General features: G+C 51.0%; 18 non-coding genes across 18 annotated transcripts; all 18 read right to left on the minus strand.

The window, feature by feature from the left end:
- Positions 1 to 4016: 4016 nt before the first annotated feature.
- Positions 4017 to 4133, minus strand: LOC139396766 (U5 spliceosomal RNA). The gene has a single exon (XR_011630853.1). It is a non-coding gene; the product is annotated as a U5 spliceosomal RNA (small nuclear RNA).
- A 515-nt stretch (positions 4134 to 4648) lies between these two features.
- LOC139396767 (U2 spliceosomal RNA) lies at positions 4649 to 4839 on the minus strand. The gene has a single exon (XR_011630854.1). It is a non-coding gene; the product is annotated as a U2 spliceosomal RNA (small nuclear RNA).
- Positions 4840 to 5079: 240 nt separating this feature from the next.
- LOC139396768 (U5 spliceosomal RNA) lies at positions 5080 to 5196 on the minus strand. Its single transcript, XR_011630855.1, has one exon. It is a non-coding gene; the product is annotated as a U5 spliceosomal RNA (small nuclear RNA).
- A 509-nt stretch (positions 5197 to 5705) lies between these two features.
- Positions 5706 to 5896, minus strand: LOC139396779 (U2 spliceosomal RNA). The gene has a single exon (XR_011630865.1). It is a non-coding gene; the product is annotated as a U2 spliceosomal RNA (small nuclear RNA).
- A 240-nt stretch (positions 5897 to 6136) lies between these two features.
- LOC139396769 (U5 spliceosomal RNA) lies at positions 6137 to 6253 on the minus strand. Its single transcript, XR_011630856.1, has one exon. It is a non-coding gene; the product is annotated as a U5 spliceosomal RNA (small nuclear RNA).
- Positions 6254 to 6768: 515 nt separating this feature from the next.
- Positions 6769 to 6959, minus strand: LOC139396731 (U2 spliceosomal RNA). The gene has a single exon (XR_011630825.1). It is a non-coding gene; the product is annotated as a U2 spliceosomal RNA (small nuclear RNA).
- A 240-nt stretch (positions 6960 to 7199) lies between these two features.
- LOC139396770 (U5 spliceosomal RNA) lies at positions 7200 to 7316 on the minus strand. The gene has a single exon (XR_011630857.1). It is a non-coding gene; the product is annotated as a U5 spliceosomal RNA (small nuclear RNA).
- Positions 7317 to 7820: 504 nt separating this feature from the next.
- Positions 7821 to 8011, minus strand: LOC139396734 (U2 spliceosomal RNA). Its single transcript, XR_011630828.1, has one exon. It is a non-coding gene; the product is annotated as a U2 spliceosomal RNA (small nuclear RNA).
- Positions 8012 to 8251: 240 nt separating this feature from the next.
- Positions 8252 to 8368, minus strand: LOC139396771 (U5 spliceosomal RNA). Its single transcript, XR_011630858.1, has one exon. It is a non-coding gene; the product is annotated as a U5 spliceosomal RNA (small nuclear RNA).
- A 505-nt stretch (positions 8369 to 8873) lies between these two features.
- On the minus strand, positions 8874 to 9064 carry LOC139396736 (U2 spliceosomal RNA). The gene has a single exon (XR_011630829.1). It is a non-coding gene; the product is annotated as a U2 spliceosomal RNA (small nuclear RNA).
- A 240-nt stretch (positions 9065 to 9304) lies between these two features.
- On the minus strand, positions 9305 to 9421 carry LOC139396772 (U5 spliceosomal RNA). The gene has a single exon (XR_011630859.1). It is a non-coding gene; the product is annotated as a U5 spliceosomal RNA (small nuclear RNA).
- A 490-nt stretch (positions 9422 to 9911) lies between these two features.
- LOC139396737 (U2 spliceosomal RNA) lies at positions 9912 to 10102 on the minus strand. The gene has a single exon (XR_011630830.1). It is a non-coding gene; the product is annotated as a U2 spliceosomal RNA (small nuclear RNA).
- Positions 10103 to 10342: 240 nt separating this feature from the next.
- On the minus strand, positions 10343 to 10459 carry LOC139396773 (U5 spliceosomal RNA). The gene has a single exon (XR_011630860.1). It is a non-coding gene; the product is annotated as a U5 spliceosomal RNA (small nuclear RNA).
- Positions 10460 to 10960: 501 nt separating this feature from the next.
- On the minus strand, positions 10961 to 11151 carry LOC139396738 (U2 spliceosomal RNA). Its single transcript, XR_011630831.1, has one exon. It is a non-coding gene; the product is annotated as a U2 spliceosomal RNA (small nuclear RNA).
- A 240-nt stretch (positions 11152 to 11391) lies between these two features.
- On the minus strand, positions 11392 to 11508 carry LOC139396774 (U5 spliceosomal RNA). The gene has a single exon (XR_011630861.1). It is a non-coding gene; the product is annotated as a U5 spliceosomal RNA (small nuclear RNA).
- A 502-nt stretch (positions 11509 to 12010) lies between these two features.
- On the minus strand, positions 12011 to 12201 carry LOC139396739 (U2 spliceosomal RNA). Its single transcript, XR_011630832.1, has one exon. It is a non-coding gene; the product is annotated as a U2 spliceosomal RNA (small nuclear RNA).
- Positions 12202 to 12441: 240 nt separating this feature from the next.
- Positions 12442 to 12558, minus strand: LOC139396775 (U5 spliceosomal RNA). Its single transcript, XR_011630862.1, has one exon. It is a non-coding gene; the product is annotated as a U5 spliceosomal RNA (small nuclear RNA).
- Positions 12559 to 13058: 500 nt separating this feature from the next.
- LOC139396750 (U2 spliceosomal RNA) lies at positions 13059 to 13247 on the minus strand. Its single transcript, XR_011630840.1, has one exon. It is a non-coding gene; the product is annotated as a U2 spliceosomal RNA (small nuclear RNA).
- Between the last annotated feature and the right edge of the window lie 4253 nt (positions 13248 to 17500).

Raw genomic sequence — 17500 nt, forward strand, 5'->3', positions numbered from 1 at the left:
TGCCTGACCCCAGACGAGAGGTCAAAAACGTCACCTAAGTGACTATTTACACTAACTCGACACCCCGCTCCGACATATAATGTACGGATCCATCCTATGTACTTCTCCCCAAATCCTAATCTACCTAATACCCTGAATAGAAAGGATCTATTCACGCGATCAAAGGCTTTCGCCTGATCTAGCGCTGCTACCATTAAAGGCAGCCCTCTATCTTCAACCCAGGCGATGGAGTCCCTAATCAACTGTAGGTTCCATCTTATAGAGCGGCCCTCTACCCCGCACGTCTGATCCTCATGGACGACGTAGGGAAGGGCTGTGCGCAACCGGTCTGCTAAAACCTTTGCAAGAATCTTGTAATCTACGCACAGCATGGTCAACGGCCGCCAGTTGCCAAGGTCAGTTGCTTCCCCCTTCTTATAAAGAAGTGACAGCACACCAACAGCCATTGATCCCCCCGGGACCCCCGTCTCAAGGATGGCCTTCAAGACTTCGAGGACCACCGGTCCAAGTATACCCCAAAACTTGAGGTAAAACTCAGCCGGCAGCCCATCCATCCCAGGCACCTTCCCTTTTCCCATCCTCCTAAGAGCGCTCTCAACCTCTTCTAGTGAGATCTGGGCCTCCATCACGTCTCTAATGTCCTCCGGCAACCGCCGGGACAAGTGTTCTAAAAACACATTTCCCTGCTCTACATCTATTTCCCTTTCCTTAAATAAACTTCGGAAATGATCAGTTGTCACCCTGACCATTTCCTCTGGTTTACTTACTATACTACCATTTTCTTCCCTAACGCCATGCATTACCCTCCTACTCTGCCTGGCCCTAACCGACTTAAAGAACATAGCGGAACAAGTCTCATTATGTTCTAGAAAGCCACTATGCGCACGCTCCAGGAAAGCTCGAGCCTTCTGCTCCTGCAGCTCCCTGAGCTGCGCCTTTAGGGCTGTGAATCTCTCCCAGTCAATCGACCCGCCGAGGTTGCCCGCCTCGTACTCGAGTTCAATTAACCTTTGGATACGATCCACCTCCCTCCTTTCCTCCCTTTTTTTCCTTTTACAATATCCTATTATAAAAGCCCTAATCCTCACCTTCACTAAATCCCACCACTCTAACACCCCCTCGCACATGGACCGGAGGCCGTCAAGCCTCCGAAAGAAACAAAAAAATGCGTCAACGAAAGCCTGCTCCTCCAGTATATCCCGATCTAGCTTCCAGTACCCCCTACCGAAGAGGCAGACTGGCGACCCCACCTGCAGGAACACCCCGTCGTGATCCGTGAAGAACACAGGCAACAGGCGCCCAGACAACTGACCCAAAGACCTGGATATAAAAATGTAGTCGAGCCTCCGCGCAACCCCCCTGGAGTTGCGCCATGTAGGACCGACCATTGCCGGAGTAGTATGCAGGCCACCATCAACCAGACCATGGCAAGCCATTAGCCCGGTGATTGCGCCTGCACTACTATCACCACCTACCCCTAAATCTATATTAAAGTCCCCTCCTATCACCAAGTGCCTATTTGTGACACACAGGGGCGCCAGACAGTCCACCATCTCCCTTCTGTCTGCCGCCACCTGTGGCCCATATACCCCAATTAACCTATACCTAGCTTCTCTATACACTACATCTATCCCCAATACTCTACCCTGCATTATAACAAAAGTGCTCTCTACCTTAACCTCTTTATTCCCACACAAAATTCCTACTCCTGTTGAGTGCACCCCTCCTATGCCCCAAAAAGATTTCCCCTTATCCCACTCCCTCCTAAATCTACACACATCCCCACCATCCCTCAGGTGAACCTCCTGTAAAAAACAAAAATCAAACCCCACACCCTCTAAAAAATTAAACACCGCCCTCCTTTTAATTACATCCCTCAACCCCCTTACATTTAAACTAAACAATTTAACAGAAATATTCATTTATAAACAAAATATATATTTACAAACAAACAAAACCCTCAACAAATAACCCCAAACCAAACAAAAAACAGGAGACTCACCCGATGCTCCCCTGGTCCATCTCCACCGGCGGGGACGTCCTCTCCTCTCCTGACGCCCCCCCGTCCTCCTCCATCTCTCCAACCCAGGATGCAGGCAGTGTGTTAGGCCGAGTGCCCTGCATCCTGGGTTCCCCACCACCACCGTCCACCCCCCCCTCCCTGTATGCCTCGGGGCTGAGTGTAGGGGACCCCATCTCCCCAAACAGGAGTTGGGATCCCTCTATCCCACAGCCCACAGACCCCTCACTTGAGTCATCCTCCACTAGGATGTAAGGGGCTGAGGCAAACAGGGAGGCCAATGCACCCCCCCCTCCCCCCCCCGCCGTTCTCTTAGCCCCCCCCTCCCCCTCCCCACCCCCCTCCCTCTCACTTCCTGCCAACTTCCCCCTCTTCTTTCCCTTTCTTTTTTGGTGAAGGAGGTAGCGGGGAGACACAACGTCCCTTCCCCGCTAACTCCTCCACCAATCCCCTTGTCTCTTCTCAAGGAAGCCCGGCAGGCTGTCCCCCCACTCCTTCCCCCCATCTCCCCCTCCCACCCCCTCCCCTCCCACCTCCACCCCTCCCTCCGTCCCCATCACCGTTCCCTCTTCCACTCCTTCTCGCACCACTGTCCCACTCTCCCTCTTCTCCGCTCCTTCCCGTTCTTCCGCCTTCTTTTTCTTCTCTCCTTCTTTTTCCTTCTTCCCATCGTCACTCCTCTTTCTTCTCGCCTCTTCCTTCTTCTCATCCTCTTCAGTTGCCTTCTTTTCCCCTGTGCCATCCGTACAATCCGCACGCGTCCTTTCTTTCCTCCCCCCATCCCCCGCTCCCCCCCCAGCTGCAGACGCGTATGACCTGTGACGAGCCGGGCAATCACGCCACAGGTGTGCTCTCGAGCCACACCCGTGGCAAGCCTTGGGCTCGTCACATTCCTTGGCCTCGTGCTCTTCTGACCCACAGAACCGACACTTCTTGGTGCTGCACGAGGCCAGGATATGGCCGTAGGCCATACAACGCCTGCAGAACGGGGGCTGACGGGCATAATACAACGTCCCCCTGTCAGCCCCCAGGGAGAACATCGCCGGAGGATGGAGGTAGCCATCCACACTCTTCGGGTCCTCCCTGAGTAACACCTGGAACCCTCTCCTCCCGTTCCAGAAACCCAGGGAGTCCCTGAGGTACCTCGCTGAGGAGATATTGTCCACATACCTCCCCAGAAAGGCCCTCACTTCCTCTTCCTTCACATGCGGATTGTACATGTTTACGGTGACCACCCTGAAGTTGTTCTTGGCCAGGCTGGTCACCGCGTAATGGCACAGGGGTCCTTCTCCTTTCTCTTCCTTCACCTTCTTCATTACTTCATCATGCTTTTCTTCCATATTCAAAGTCACATCATAACCCTTCTCCACCGGGTTCCCCTGGAGGCAGAGAACATCTTTTACCTTCAGTTGAAGGCACCCCATCAGAATGGTCCTCCCGAAAGTTTCTCTCCCCCAGGGCTCCTTCTCCTTTTCCCTCCATGAGAAACCGCACCGTGTTGGCCAACCCAATCCCAGGAACCGACCTGGGCATCTTCTCCTGCTCCATCTCCGCAAGGAGGAAAGCGCACCTGGCTCTCGAAACTCCTCCAAAAATGGAAAAAAAGAAAATCCAAATTAGCAAACAATTAATTAAATACAAAAACCGGGAAAAAAATACAACCTTTACCGCTCTCCTACCTTCGACCTTCTGACTCAGCGAGCTCTGGGGCACCTCGGTACCAAGCTTGATCTGAGCCAAAAGGCCGAGAAGCGATAACCCACAAATGGAACCCTGAAACCGCCGGACCCCCGGGGGTCTCGACAGACCTCAGCGGGTGGGTTGGCAAAAGCCAGCTCCTCTCTCCCTCCAACCCCCACTCAACCAACCAACCAACCAACCAACCACCGTTTCCCTGGCAACAAACAGGCAGGTGTTTTTTGGAAAAAGTCGCTAATGCGTCTTTAAGTCACTATCCTGGCCCATCTCTGTCAATTTCCCTTGAAACAAGATACCGGGCTCTGCAAGAAGCAAAGCCGCTCCAAAAATACGTTGAACTCGTAAGTGTTCCTCTCCACGGAAGTCTTTAGTAAAAGGCGAAAGGCTTGTGCGTAATGAAGAGAAACCAGAGTCATATGGAAGTCAAGAGGTCGGGGCCCGAGACACACTCTGTGCACTCTAGGCAGGGTTCCCGCGGGTGCTCCCGGAACCCACTCTTCCAAGTTTTCGAGGGCTGTCTGTGGATAAAAAGAAGGTCACAGACACAGAGGCACAGAGAGACAGAGAGAGAGAGAGAGAGAGAGAGAGAGAGAGAGAGAGAGAGAGAGAGAGAGAGAGAGAGAGAGAGAGAGAGAGAGAGAGAGAGAGAGAGAGAGAGAGAGAGAGAGAGAGAGAGAGAGAGAGAGAGAGAGAGAGAGAGAGAGAGAGACACACACACACAATCCTGGCCCCAATTCTTTTTTTTTTTTTTTTTTTTTTTTTTTTTAAGTAAAATGGCGGGAAACGGGGGACCCCATTGAAGAGCGCTTCGCCTTTCTTTCAGTTTGAATGTTTCTTTCCTTCTCTTCTTCTGCTAGCTAGCCAGCTAGCTAGCTAGCCAGCTGTTTACAGAGCTTTGTGAATTTGCATTTTTCCTTGACAACGGAAGAAAAGTGTTGCACCGTTCCCGGAGGTACTGCAATACCGGGTCGATGCGTGGAGCGGACGGAGCAAGCCCCATTTCCGACTCCCTGTTCGAAAAATCCATTTAATATGTAGTCCCCCGATGGGGGACGTATCAGATATTAAACTGATAAGAACAGATACTACACTTGATCTGAGCCAAAAGGCCGAGAAGCGATAACCCACAAATGGAACCCTGAAACCGCCGGACCCCCGGGGGTCTCGACAGACCTCAGCGGGTGGGTTGGCAAAAGCCAGCTCCTCTCTCCCTCCAACCCCCACTCAACCAACCAACCAACCAACCAACCACCGTTTCCCTGGCAACAAACAGGCAGGTGTTTTTTGGAAAAAGTCGCTAATGCGTCTTTAAGTCACTATCCTGGCCCATCTCTGTCAATTTCCCTTGAAACAAGATACCGGGCTCTGCAAGAAGCAAAGCCGCTCCAAAAATACGTTGAACTCGTAAGTGTTCCTCTCCACGGAAGTCTTTAGTAAAAGGCGAAAGGCTTGTGCGTAATGAAGAGAAACCAGAGTCATATGGAAGTCAAGAGGTCGGGGCCCGAGACACACTCTGTGCACTCTAGGCAGGGTTCCCGCGGGTGCTCCCGGAACCCACTCTTCCAAGTTTTCGAGGGCTGTCTGTGGATAAAAAGAAGGTCACAGACACAGAGGCACAGAGAGACAGAGAGAGAGAGAGAGAGAGAGAGAGAGAGAGAGAGAGAGAGAGAGAGAGAGAGAGAGAGAGAGAGAGAGAGAGAGAGAGAGAGAGAGAGAGAGAGAGAGAGAGAGAGAGAGAGAGAGAGAGAGAGAGAGAGAGAGAGAGACACACACACACACAATCCTGGCCCCAATTCTTTTTTTTTTTTTTTTTTTTTTTTTTTAAGTAAAATGGCGGGAAACGGGGGACCCCATTGAAGAGCGCTTCGCCTTTCTTTCAGTTTGAATGTTTCTTTCCTTCTCTTCTTCTGCTAGCTAGCCAGCTAGCTAGCTAGCCAGCTGTTTACAGAGCTTTGTGAATTTGCATTTTTCCTTGACAACGGAAGAAAAGTGTTGCACCGTTCCCGGAGGTACTGCAATACCGGGTCGATGCGTGGAGCGGACGGAGCAAGCCCCATTTCCGACTCCCTGTTCGAAAAATCCATTTAATATGTAGTCCCCCGATGGGGGACGTATCAGATATTAAACTGATAAGAACAGATACTACACTTGATCTGAGCCAAAAGGCCGAGAAGCGATAACCCACAAATGGAACCCTGAAACCGCCGGACCCCCGGGGGTCTCGACAGACCTCAGCGGGTGGGTTGGCAAAAGCCAGCTCCTCTCTCCCTCCAACCCCCACTCAACCAACCAACCAACCAACCAACCACCGTTTCCCTGGCAACAAACAGGCAGGTGTTTTTTGGAAAAAGTCGCTAATGCGTCTTTAAGTCACTATCCTGGCCCATCTCTGTCAATTTCCCTTGAAACAAGATACCGGGCTCTGCAAGAAGCAAAGCCGCTCCAAAAATACGTTGAACTCGTAAGTGTTCCTCTCCACGGAAGTCTTTAGTAAAAGGCGAAAGGCTTGTGCGTAATGAAGAGAAACCAGAGTCATATGGAAGTCAAGAGGTCGGGGCCCGAGACACACTCTGTGCACTCTAGGCAGGGTTCCCGCGGGTGCTCCCGGAACCCACTCTTCCAAGTTTTCGAGGGCTGTCTGTGGATAAAAAGAAGGTCACAGACACAGAGGCACAGAGAGACAGAGAGCAGAGAGAGAGAGAGAGAGAGAGAGAGAGAGAGAGAGAGAGAGAGAGAGAGAGAGAGAGAGAGAGAGAGAGAGAGAGAGAGAGAGAGAGAGAGAGAGAGAGAGAGAGAGAGAGAGAGAGAGAGAGAGAGAGAGAGAGAGACACACACACACAATCCTGGCCCCAATTCTTTTTTTTTTTTTTTTTTTTTTTTTTTTTTAAGTAAAATGGCGGGAAACGGGGGACCCCATTGAAGAGCGCTTCGCCTTTCTTTCAGTTTGAATGTTTCTTTCCTTCTCTTCTTCTGCTAGCTAGCCAGCTAGCTAGCTAGCCAGCTGTTTACAGAGCTTTGTGAATTTGCATTTTTCCTTGACAACGGAAGAAAAGTGTTGCACCGTTCCCGGAGGTACTGCAATACCGGGTCGATGCGTGGAGCGGACGGAGCAAGCCCCATTTCCGACTCCCTGTTCGAAAAATCCATTTAATATGTAGTCCCCCGATGGGGGACGTATCAGATATTAAACTGATAAGAACAGATACTACACTTGATCTGAGCCAAAAGGCCGAGAAGCGATAACCCACAAATGGAACCCTGAAACCGCCGGACCCCCGGGGGTCTCGACAGACCTCAGCGGGTGGGTTGGCAAAAGCCAGCTCCTCTCTCCCTCCAACCCCCACTCAACCAACCAACCAACCAACCAACCACCGTTTCCCTGGCAACAAACAGGCAGGTGTTTTTTGGAAAAAGTCGCTAATGCGTCTTTAAGTCACTATCCTGGCCCATCTCTGTCAATTTCCCTTGAAACAAGATACCGGGCTCTGCAAGAAGCAAAGCCGCTCCAAAAATACGTTGAACTCGTAAGTGTTCCTCTCCACGGAAGTCTTTAGTAAAAGGCGAAAGGCTTGTGCGTAATGAAGAGAAACCAGAGTCATATGGAAGTCAAGAGGTCGGGGCCCGAGACACACTCTGTGCACTCTAGGCAGGGTTCCCGCGGGTGCTCCCGGAACCCACTCTTCCAAGTTTTCGAGGGCTGTCTGTGGATAAAAAGAAGGTCACAGACACAGAGGCACAGAGAGACAGAGAGAGAGAGAGAGAGAGAGAGAGAGAGAGAGAGAGAGAGAGAGAGAGAGAGAGAGAGAGAGAGAGAGAGAGAGAGAGAGAGAGAGAGAGAGAGAGAGAGAGAGAGAGAGAGAGAGAGAGAGAGAGAGAGAGACACACACACACACAATCCTGGCCCCAATTCTTTTTTTTTTTTTTTTTTTTTTTTTTTTAAGTAAAATGGCGGGAAACGGGGGACCCCATTGAAGAGCGCTTCGCCTTTCTTTCAGTTTGAATGTTTCTTTCCTTCTCTTCTTCTGCTAGCTAGCCAGCTAGCTAGCTAGCCAGCTGTTTACAGAGCTTTGTGAATTTGCATTTTTCCTTGACAACGGAAGAAAAGTGTTGCACCGTTCCCGGAGGTACTGCAATACCGGGTCGATGCGTGGAGCGGACGGAGCAAGCCCCATTTCCGACTCCCTGTTCGAAAAATCCATTTAATATGTAGTCCCCCGATGGGGGACGTATCAGATATTAAACTGATAAGAACAGATACTACACTTGATCTGAGCCAAAAGGCCGAGAAGCGATAACCCACAAATGGAACCCTGAAACCGCCGGACCCCCGGGGGTCTCGACAGACCTCAGCGGGTGGGTTGGCAAAAGCCAGCTCCTCTCTCCCTCCAACCCCCACTCAACCAACCAACCAACCAACCAACCACCGTTTCCCTGGCAACAAACAGGCAGGTGTTTTTTGGAAAAAGTCGCTAATGCGTCTTTAAGTCACTATCCTGGCCCATCTCTGTCAATTTCCCTTGAAACAAGATACCGGGCTCTGCAAGAAGCAAAGCCGCTCCAAAAATACGTTGAACTCGTAAGTGTTCCTCTCCACGGAAGTCTTTAGTAAAAGGCGAAAGGCTTGTGCGTAATGAAGAGAAACCAGAGTCATATGGAAGTCAAGAGGTCGGGGCCCGAGACACACTCTGTGCACTCTAGGCAGGGTTCCCGCGGGTGCTCCCGGAACCCACTCTTCCAAGTTTTCGAGGGCTGTCTGTGGATAAAAAGAAGGTCACAGACACAGAGGCACAGAGAGACAGAGAGAGAGAGAGAGCGAGAGAGAGAGAGAGAGAGAGAGAGAGAGAGAGAGAGAGAGAGAGAGAGAGAGAGAGAGAGAGAGAGAGAGAGAGAGAGAGAGAGAGAGAGAGAGAGAGAGAGAGAGAGAGAGAGAGAGACACACACACACACAATCCTGGCCCCAATTCTTTTTTTTTTTTTTTTTTTTTTTTTTTAAGTAAAATGGCGGGAAACGGGGGACCCCATTGAAGAGCGCTTCGCCTTTCTTTCAGTTTGAATGTTTCTTTCCTTCTCTTCTTCTGCTAGCTAGCCAGCTAGCTAGCTAGCCAGCTGTTTACAGAGCTTTGTGAATTTGCATTTTTCCTTGACAACGGAAGAAAAGTGTTGCACCGTTCCCGGAGGTACTGCAATACCGGGTCGATGCGTGGAGCGGACGGAGCAAGCCCCATTTCCGACTCCCTGTTCGAAAAATCCATTTAATATGTAGTCCCCCGATGGGGGACGTATCAGATATTAAACTGATAAGAACAGATACTACACTTGATCTGAGCCAAAAGGCCGAGAAGCGATAACCCACAAATGGAACCCTGAAACCGCCGGACCCCCGGGGGTCTCGACAGACCTCAGCGGGTGGGTTGGCAAAAGCCAGCTCCTCTCTCCCTCCAACCCCCACTCAACCAACCAACCAACCAACCAACCACCGTTTCCCTGGCAACAAACAGGCAGGTGTTTTTTGGAAAAAGTCGCTAATGCGTCTTTAAGTCACTATCCTGGCCCATCTCTGTCAATTTCCCTTGAAACAAGATACCGGGCTCTGCAAGAAGCAAAGCCGCTCCAAAAATACGTTGAACTCGTAAGTGTTCCTCTCCACGGAAGTCTTTAGTAAAAGGCGAAAGGCTTGTGCGTAATGAAGAGAAACCAGAGTCATATGGAAGTCAAGAGGTCGGGGCCCGAGACACACTCTGTGCACTCTAGGCAGGGTTCCCGCGGGTGCTCCCGGAACCCACTCTTCCAAGTTTTCGAGGGCTGTCTGTGGATAAAAAGAAGGTCACAGACACAGAGGCACAGAGAGACAGAGAGAGAGAGAGAGAGAGAGAGAGAGAGAGAGAGAGAGAGAGAGAGAGAGAGAGAGAGAGAGAGAGAGAGAGAGAGAGAGAGAGAGAGAGAGAGAGAGAGAGAGAGAGAGAGAGAGACACACACACACACAATCCTGGCCCCAATTCTTTTTTTTTTTTTTTTTTTTTTTTTTTTTTAAGTAAAATGGCGGGAAACGGGGGACCCCATTGAAGAGCGCTTCGCCTTTCTTTCAGTTTGAATGTTTCTTTCCTTCTCTTCTTCTGCTAGCTAGCCAGCTAGCTCGCTAGCCAGCTGTTTACAGAGCTTTGTGAATTTGCATTTTTCCTTGACAACGGAAGAAAAGTGTTGCACCGTTCCCGGAGGTACTGCAATACCGGGTCGATGCGTGGAGCGGACGGAGCAAGCCCCATTTCCGACTCCCTGTTCGAAAAATCCATTTAATATGTAGTCCCCCGATGGGGGACGTATCAGATATTAAACTGATAAGAACAGATACTACACTTGATCTGAGCCAAAAGGCCGAGAAGCGATAACCCACAAATGGAACCCTGAAACCGCCGGACCCCCGGGGGTCTCGACAGACCTCAGCGGGTGGGTTGGCAAAAGCCAGCTCCTCTCTCCCTCCAACCCCCACTCAACCAACCAACCAACCAACCAACCACCGTTTCCCTGGCAACAAACAGGCAGGTGTTTTTTGGAAAAAGTCGCTAATGCGTCTTTAAGTCACTATCCTGGCCCATCTCTGTCAATTTCCCTTGAAACAAGATACCGGGCTCTGCAAGAAGCAAAGCCGCTCCAAAAATACGTTGAACTCGTAAGTGTTCCTCTCCACGGAAGTCTTTAGTAAAAGGCGAAAGGCTTGTGCGTAATGAAGAGAAACCAGAGTCATATGGAAGTCAAGAGGTCGGGGCCCGAGACACACTCTGTGCACTCTAGGCAGGGTTCCCGCGGGTGCTCCCGGAACCCACTCTTCCAAGTTTTCGAGGGCTGTCTGTGGATAAAAAGAAGGTCACAGACACAGAGGCACAGAGAGACAGAGAGAGAGAGAGAGAGAGAGAGAGAGAGAGAGAGAGAGAGAGAGAGAGAGAGAGAGAGAGAGAGAGAGAGAGAGAGAGAGAGAGAGAGAGAGAGAGAGAGAGAGAGAGAGAGAGAGAGAGAGAGAGACACACACACACACAATCCTGGCCCCAATTCTTTTTTTTTTTTTTTTTTTTTTTTTTTTTTTAAGTAAAATGGCGGGAAACGGGGGACCCCATTGAAGAGCGCTTCGCCTTTCTTTCAGTTTGAATGTTTCTTTCCTTCTCTTCTTCTGCTAGCTAGCCAGCTAGCTCGCTAGCCAGCTGTTTACAGAGCTTTGTGAATTTGCATTTTTCCTTGACAACGGAAGAAAAGTGTTGCACCGTTCCCGGAGGTACTGCAATACCGGGTCGATGCGTGGAGCGGACGGAGCAAGCCCCATTTCCGACTCCCTGTTCGAAAAATCCATTTAATATGTAGTCCCCCGATGGGGGACGTATCAGATATTAAACTGATAAGAACAGATACTACACTTGATCTGAGCCAAAAGGCCGAGAAGCGATAACCCACAAATGGAACCCTGAAACCGCCGGACCCCCGGGGGTCTCGACAGACCTCAGCGGGTGGGTTGGCAAAAGCCAGCTCCTCTCTCCCTCCAACCCCCACTCAACCAACCAACCAACCAACCAACCACCGTTTCCCTGGCAACAAACAGGCAGGTGTTTTTTGGAAAAAGTCGCTAATGCGTCTTTAAGTCACTATCCTGGCCCATCTCTGTCAATTTCCCTTGAAACAAGATACCGGGCTCTGCAAGAAGCAAAGCCGCTCCAAAAATACGTTGAACTCGTAAGTGTTCCTCTCCACGGAAGTCTTTAGTAAAAGGCGAAAGGCTTGTGCGTAATGAAGAGAAACCAGAGTCATATGGAAGTCAAGAGGTCGGGGCCCGAGACACACTCTGTGCACTCTAGGCAGGGTTCCCGCGGGTGCTCCCGGAACCCACTCTTCCAAGTTTTCGAGGGCTGTCTGTGGATAAAAAGAAGGTCACAGACACAGAGGCACAGAGAGACAGAGAGAGAGAGAGAGCGAGAGAGAGAGAGAGAGAGAGAGAGAGAGAGAGAGAGAGAGAGAGAGAGAGAGAGAGAGAGAGAGAGAGAGAGAGAGAGAGAGAGAGAGAGAGAGAGAGAGAGAGAGAGAGAGACACACACACACACAATCCTGGCCCCAATTCTTTTTTTTTTTTTTTTTTTTTTTTTTTTTTAAGTAAAATGGCGGGAAACGGGGGACCCCATTGAAGAGCGCTTCGCCTTTCTTTCAGTTTGAATGTTTCTTTCCTTCTCTTCTTCTGCTAGCTAGCCAGCTAGCTCGCTAGCCAGCTGTTTACAGAGCTTTGTGAATTTGCATTTTTCCTTGACAACGGAAGAAAAGTGTTGCACCGTTCCCGGAGGTACTGCAATACCGGGTCGATGCGTGGAGCGGACGGAGCAAGCCCCATTTCCGACTCCCTGTTCGAAAAATCCATTTAATATGTAGTCCCCCGATGGGGGACGTATCAGATATTAAACTGATAAGAACAGATACTACACTTGATCTGAGCCAAAAGGCCGAGAAGCGATAACCCACAAATGGAACCCTGAAACCGCCGGACCCCCGGGGGTCTCGACAGACCTCAGCGGGTGGGTTGGCAAAAGCCAGCTCCTCTCTCCCTCCAACCCCCACTCAACCAACCAACCAACCAACCAACCACCGTTTCCCTGGCAACAAACAGGCAGGTGTTTTTTGGAAAAAGTCGCTAATGCGTCTTTAAGTCACTATCCTGGCCCATCTCTGTCAATTTCCCTTGAAACAAGATACCGGGCTCTGCAAGAAGCAAAGCCGCTCCAAAAATACGTTGAACTCGTAAGTGTTCCTCTCCACGGAAGTCTTTAGTAAAAGGCGAAAGGCTTGTGCGTAATGAAGAGAAACCAGAGTCATATGGAAGTCAAGAGGTCGGGGCCCGAGACACACTCTGTGCACTCTAGGCAGGGTTCCCGCGGGTGCTCCCGGAACCCACTCTTCCAAGTTTTCGAGGGCTGTCTGTGGATAAAAAGAAGGTCACAGACACAGAGGCACAGAGAGACAGAGAGAGAGAGAGAGAGAGAGAGAGAGAGAGAGAGAGAGAGAGAGAGAGAGAGAGAGAGAGAGAGAGAGAGAGAGAGAGAGAGAGAGAGAGAGAGAGAGAGAGAGAGAGAGAGAGAGAGAGAGAGAGACACACACACACAATCCTGGCCCCAATTCTTTTTTTTTTTTTTTTTTTTTTTTTTTTTTTTAAGTAAAATGGCGGGAAACGGGGGACCCCATTGAAGAGCGCTTCGCCTTTCTTTCAGTTTGAATGTTTCTTTCCTTCTCTTCTTCTGCTAGCTAGCCAGCTAGCTCGCTAGCCAGCTGTTTACAGAGCTTTGTGAATTTGCATTTTTCCTTGACAACGGAAGAAAAGTGTTGCACCGTTCCCGGAGGTACTGCAATACCGGGTCGATGCGTGGAGCGGACGGAGCAAGCCCCATTTCCGACTCCCTGTTCGAAAAATCCATTTAATATGTAGTCCCCCGATGGGGGACGTATCAGATATTAAACTGATAAGAACAGATTTTTTTTTTTTTTTTTTTTTTTTACAAAAAATAATTTATTTACACTCAATACCATTCATACTTTACAAAATAATAATTCTCATTCATTCTATTTACAAAATCACCAAACACCCAAACAAAAACAAACCTCAGGGGAGCATCGTCCCTCCCCGTCATACCTAACCAATACCTAACCCTTCCCTATCTTCCCTTCCCTAATCTATCCCCTTACAAACCTCACTCTAACACTCCCAGCCCTAATCCCCCCTTCCACCTCTCCCGTGCCGCATGCTGCCCCCACTTTATCTCCTCCCTCTTCATCCTCCCCCTCACATCACCTTCCACCCTCCTCACTATCCCTTCCACCCCCCAATCTCTCCCTGTCTTAACTAAATTCTGCCTGGCTTCCCACAGCCCCCTTTTAAAGAGACTCATGAGAAGCCAGAGCAGAAACCTGTCCCTTTCCGTTCCCCTCGCTCTCCCTACGCCTCGCTCTAACCTAGCCCAAGTCAGCAAAAAATCGCTCCTAACCATACCTAGCAACACCCGTGCCCTAGCCCAGACTAGTCCGGCAAAGGCACAGTCCCAGAAGGCATGGCGCACAGTCTCCTCCCTGCCACAAGCAGATCTTGGACAGGTGGAGGATCGCGACAAACTATGCCGGTACATGATGGAACGTACCGGCAAGCACTTATGGAGGCTCAACCAATTCAGGTCCTTGAGCCTGTTGTCCAGGCCCCGCGCCTGCACTCCCTCCCAGACCACTGACGAGATGCCCGCTACCGGCGCAGGACTCCCTGCCTGCCTGACCTCCTCGTACAGGTGCCTGTGATCTAAACCTACTCGGGCAACTTCAACCTCGGGGTGCGCACGCAGCCACTTGGCCGCATGGCCAAAGTGCCACGGCAGCTGTTCCGCCCGAGGACCCGCGTTAGACCACACCATTACGCTTCTCGCCTGATACGAGAAGAACACCCGCAGGAGGTAACCGGACGGGTGTATAACTGGCTGAGCAAGCTCCGTCAACAAGAAAGAAACAAAAATTGCGTCCAGCTTGAGGGGGAGATGTGGTACCCCCCTACCTCCCTCCCCGATGGGACAGAGCATGCGCGCCCTGGCGACCCACTCGTACCTGCCACCCCACATGAACTGAAACACAAGCCTCACTAGAGGCCTCCTCAGACAAGCTGGCAATGGGTAGATGTACGCCAAGTACAAAAGAGATGGCAATACATCCACCTTTAGGACCAGGACCTTACCTATAAAGGACAAAGACCTAGCCTTCCACATTGCCAACTTCTTCTGTACCACTGCAATACCCATGTTCCAGTTCAGCGTCGCTGAGCCAGAGGTCTCAAAATGGACCCCAAGAATCCTCAGGGCCCCCTCACAGAGAGATAACCCCCCGGGCACATCCGTTCTACCGCGCCATCTTCCGAAAAACTTAACGGAAGACTTTGCATGATTCAGAACCGCCCCCGACGCTTGGGTGAAATCCCCAATGATGGCAAGAGACCTTGTCAGGCACGAGTCCTTGCACAACAGCAAGGAAGTGTCGTCGGCGTACTGCGTCATCTTAACACGCAGCCCACCGCTCCCAGGGATCAACAAGCCCTCCACCCCTGTGTCTGCCCTAATGGCAGCCCCCAGAGGCTCCATGTACAGTACGAAGAGGAGGGCCGAGAGTGGGCATCCCTGCCTGACCCCAGACGAGAGGTCAAAAACGTCACCTAAGTGACTATTTACACTAACTCGACACCCCGCTCCGACATATAATGTACGGATCCATCCTATAAACTTCTCACCAAATCCTAATCTACCTAATACCCTGAATAGAAAGGATCTATTCACGCGATCAAAGGCTTTCGCCTGATCTAGCGCTGCTACCATTAAAGGCAGCCCTCTATCTTCAACCCAGGCGATGGAGTCCCTAATCAACTGTAGGTTCCATCTTATAGAGCGTCCCTCTACCCCGCACGTCTGATCCTCATGGACGACGTAGGGAAGGGCTGTGCGCAACCGGTCTGCTAAAACCTTTGCAAGAATCTTGTAATCTACGCACAGCATGGTCAATGGCCGCCAGTTGCCAAGGTCAGTTGCTTCCCCCTTCTTATAAAGAAGTGACAGCACACCAACAGCCATTGATCCCCCCGGGACCCCCGTCTCAAGGATGGCCTTCAAGACTTCGAGGACCACCGGTCCAAGTATACCCCAAAACTTGAGGTAAAACTCAGCCGGCAGCCCATCCATCCCAGGCACCTTCCCTTTTCCCATCCTCCTAAGAGCGCTCTCAACCTCTTCTAGTGAGATCTGGGCCTCCATCACGTCTCTAATGTCCTCCGGCAACCGCCGGGACAAGTGTTCTAAAAACACATTTCCCTGCTCTACATCTATTTCCCTTTCCTTAAATAAACTTCGGAAATGATCAGTTGTCACCCTGACCATCTCCTCTGGTTTACTTACTACACTACCATTTACTTCCCTAACGCCATGCATTACCTTTCTACTCTGTCTGGCCCTAACCGACTTAAAGAACATAGCGGAACAAGTCTCATTATGTTCTAGAAAGCCACTATGCGCACGCTCCAGGAAAACTCGAGCCTTCTGCTCCTGCAGCTCCCTGAGCTGCGCCTTTAGGGCTGTGAATCTCTCCCAGTCAATCGACCCGCCGAGGTTGCCCGCCTCGTACTCGAGTTCAATTAACCTTTGGATACGATCCACCTCCCTCCTTTCCTCCCTTTTTTTCCTTTTACAATATCCTATTATAAAAGCCCTAATCCTCACCTTCACTAAATCCCACCACTCTAACACCCCCTCGCACATGGACCGGAGGCCGTCAAGCCTCCGAAAGAAACAAAAAAATGCGTCAACGAAAGCCTGCTCCTCCAGTATACCCCGATCTAACTTCCAGTACCCCCTACCGAAGAGGCAGACTGGTGACCCCACCTGCAGGAACACCCCGTCGTGATCCGTGAAGAACACGGGCAACAGGCGCCCAGACAACTGACCCAAAGACCTGGATATAAAAATGTAGTCGAGCCTCCGCGCAACCCCCCTGGAGTTGCGCCATGTAGGACCGACCATTGCCGGAGTAGTATGCAGGCCACCATCAACCAGACCATGGCAAGCCATTAGCCCGGTGATTGCGCCTGCACTACTATCACCACCTACCCCTAAATCTATATTAAAGTCCCCTCCTATCACCAAGTGCCTATTTGTGACACACAGGGGCGCCAGACAGTCCACCATCTCCCTTCTGTCTGCCGCCACCTGTGGCCCATATACCCCAATTAACCTATACCTAGCTTCTCTATACACTACATCTATCCCCAACACTCTACCCTGCATTATAACAAAAGTGCTCTCTACCTTAACCTCTTTATTCCCACACAAAATTCCTACTCCTGTTGAGTGCACCCCTCCTATGCCCCAAAAAGATTTCCCCTTATCCCACTCCCTCCTAAATCTACACACATCCCCACCATCCCTCAGGTGAACCTCCTGTAAAAAACAAAAATCAAACCCCACACCCTCTAAAAAATTAAACACCGCCCTCCTTTTAATTACATCCCTCAACCCCCTTACATTTAAACTAAACAATTTAACAGAAATATTCATTTAATTATTTACAAACAAAACAAACAAATAACCCCAAACCAAACAAAAAAACAGGAGACTCACCCGATGCTCCCCTGGTCCATCTCCACCGGCGGGGACGTCCTCTCCTCTCCTGACGCCCCCCCGTTATCCTCCATCTCTCCAACCCAGGATGCAGGCAGTGTGTTAGGCCGAGTGCCCTGCATCCTGGGTTCCCCACCACCATCCTCCACCCCCCCCTCCCTGTATGCCTCGGGGCTGAGCGTAGGGGACCCCATCTCCCCAAACAGGAGTTGGGATCCCTCTAACACACAGCCCACAGACCCCTCACTGGAGTCATCCTCCACCAGAATGTAAGGGGCTGAGGCAAACAGGGAGGCCAATGCACCCCCACCTCCCCCCCCCGCCGTTCTCTTAGCCCCCCCCTCCCCCTCCCCACCCCCCTCCCTCTCACTTCCTGCCAACTTCCCCCTCTTCTTCCCCTTCTTCTTTGGTGAAGGAGGTAGCGGGGAAACACAACGTCCCCTCCCCGCTAACTCCTCCACCAATTCCCTTGTCTCTTCCTCCAGGAAGCCTGGCAGGCTGTCCCCCCACTCCTTCCCCCCATCTCCCCCTCCCACCCCCTCCCCTCCCACCTCCACCCCTCCCTCCGTCCCAGTCACTGTCACCGTTCCCTCTTCCACTCCTTCTCGCACCACTGTCCCACTCTCCC

This window comes from Oncorhynchus clarkii, unplaced genomic scaffold, assembly GCF_045791955.1.
Source record: "Oncorhynchus clarkii lewisi isolate Uvic-CL-2024 unplaced genomic scaffold, UVic_Ocla_1.0 unplaced_contig_2040_pilon_pilon, whole genome shotgun sequence".
In the NCBI taxonomy this organism is placed as follows: domain Eukaryota; kingdom Metazoa; phylum Chordata; class Actinopteri; order Salmoniformes; family Salmonidae; genus Oncorhynchus; species Oncorhynchus clarkii.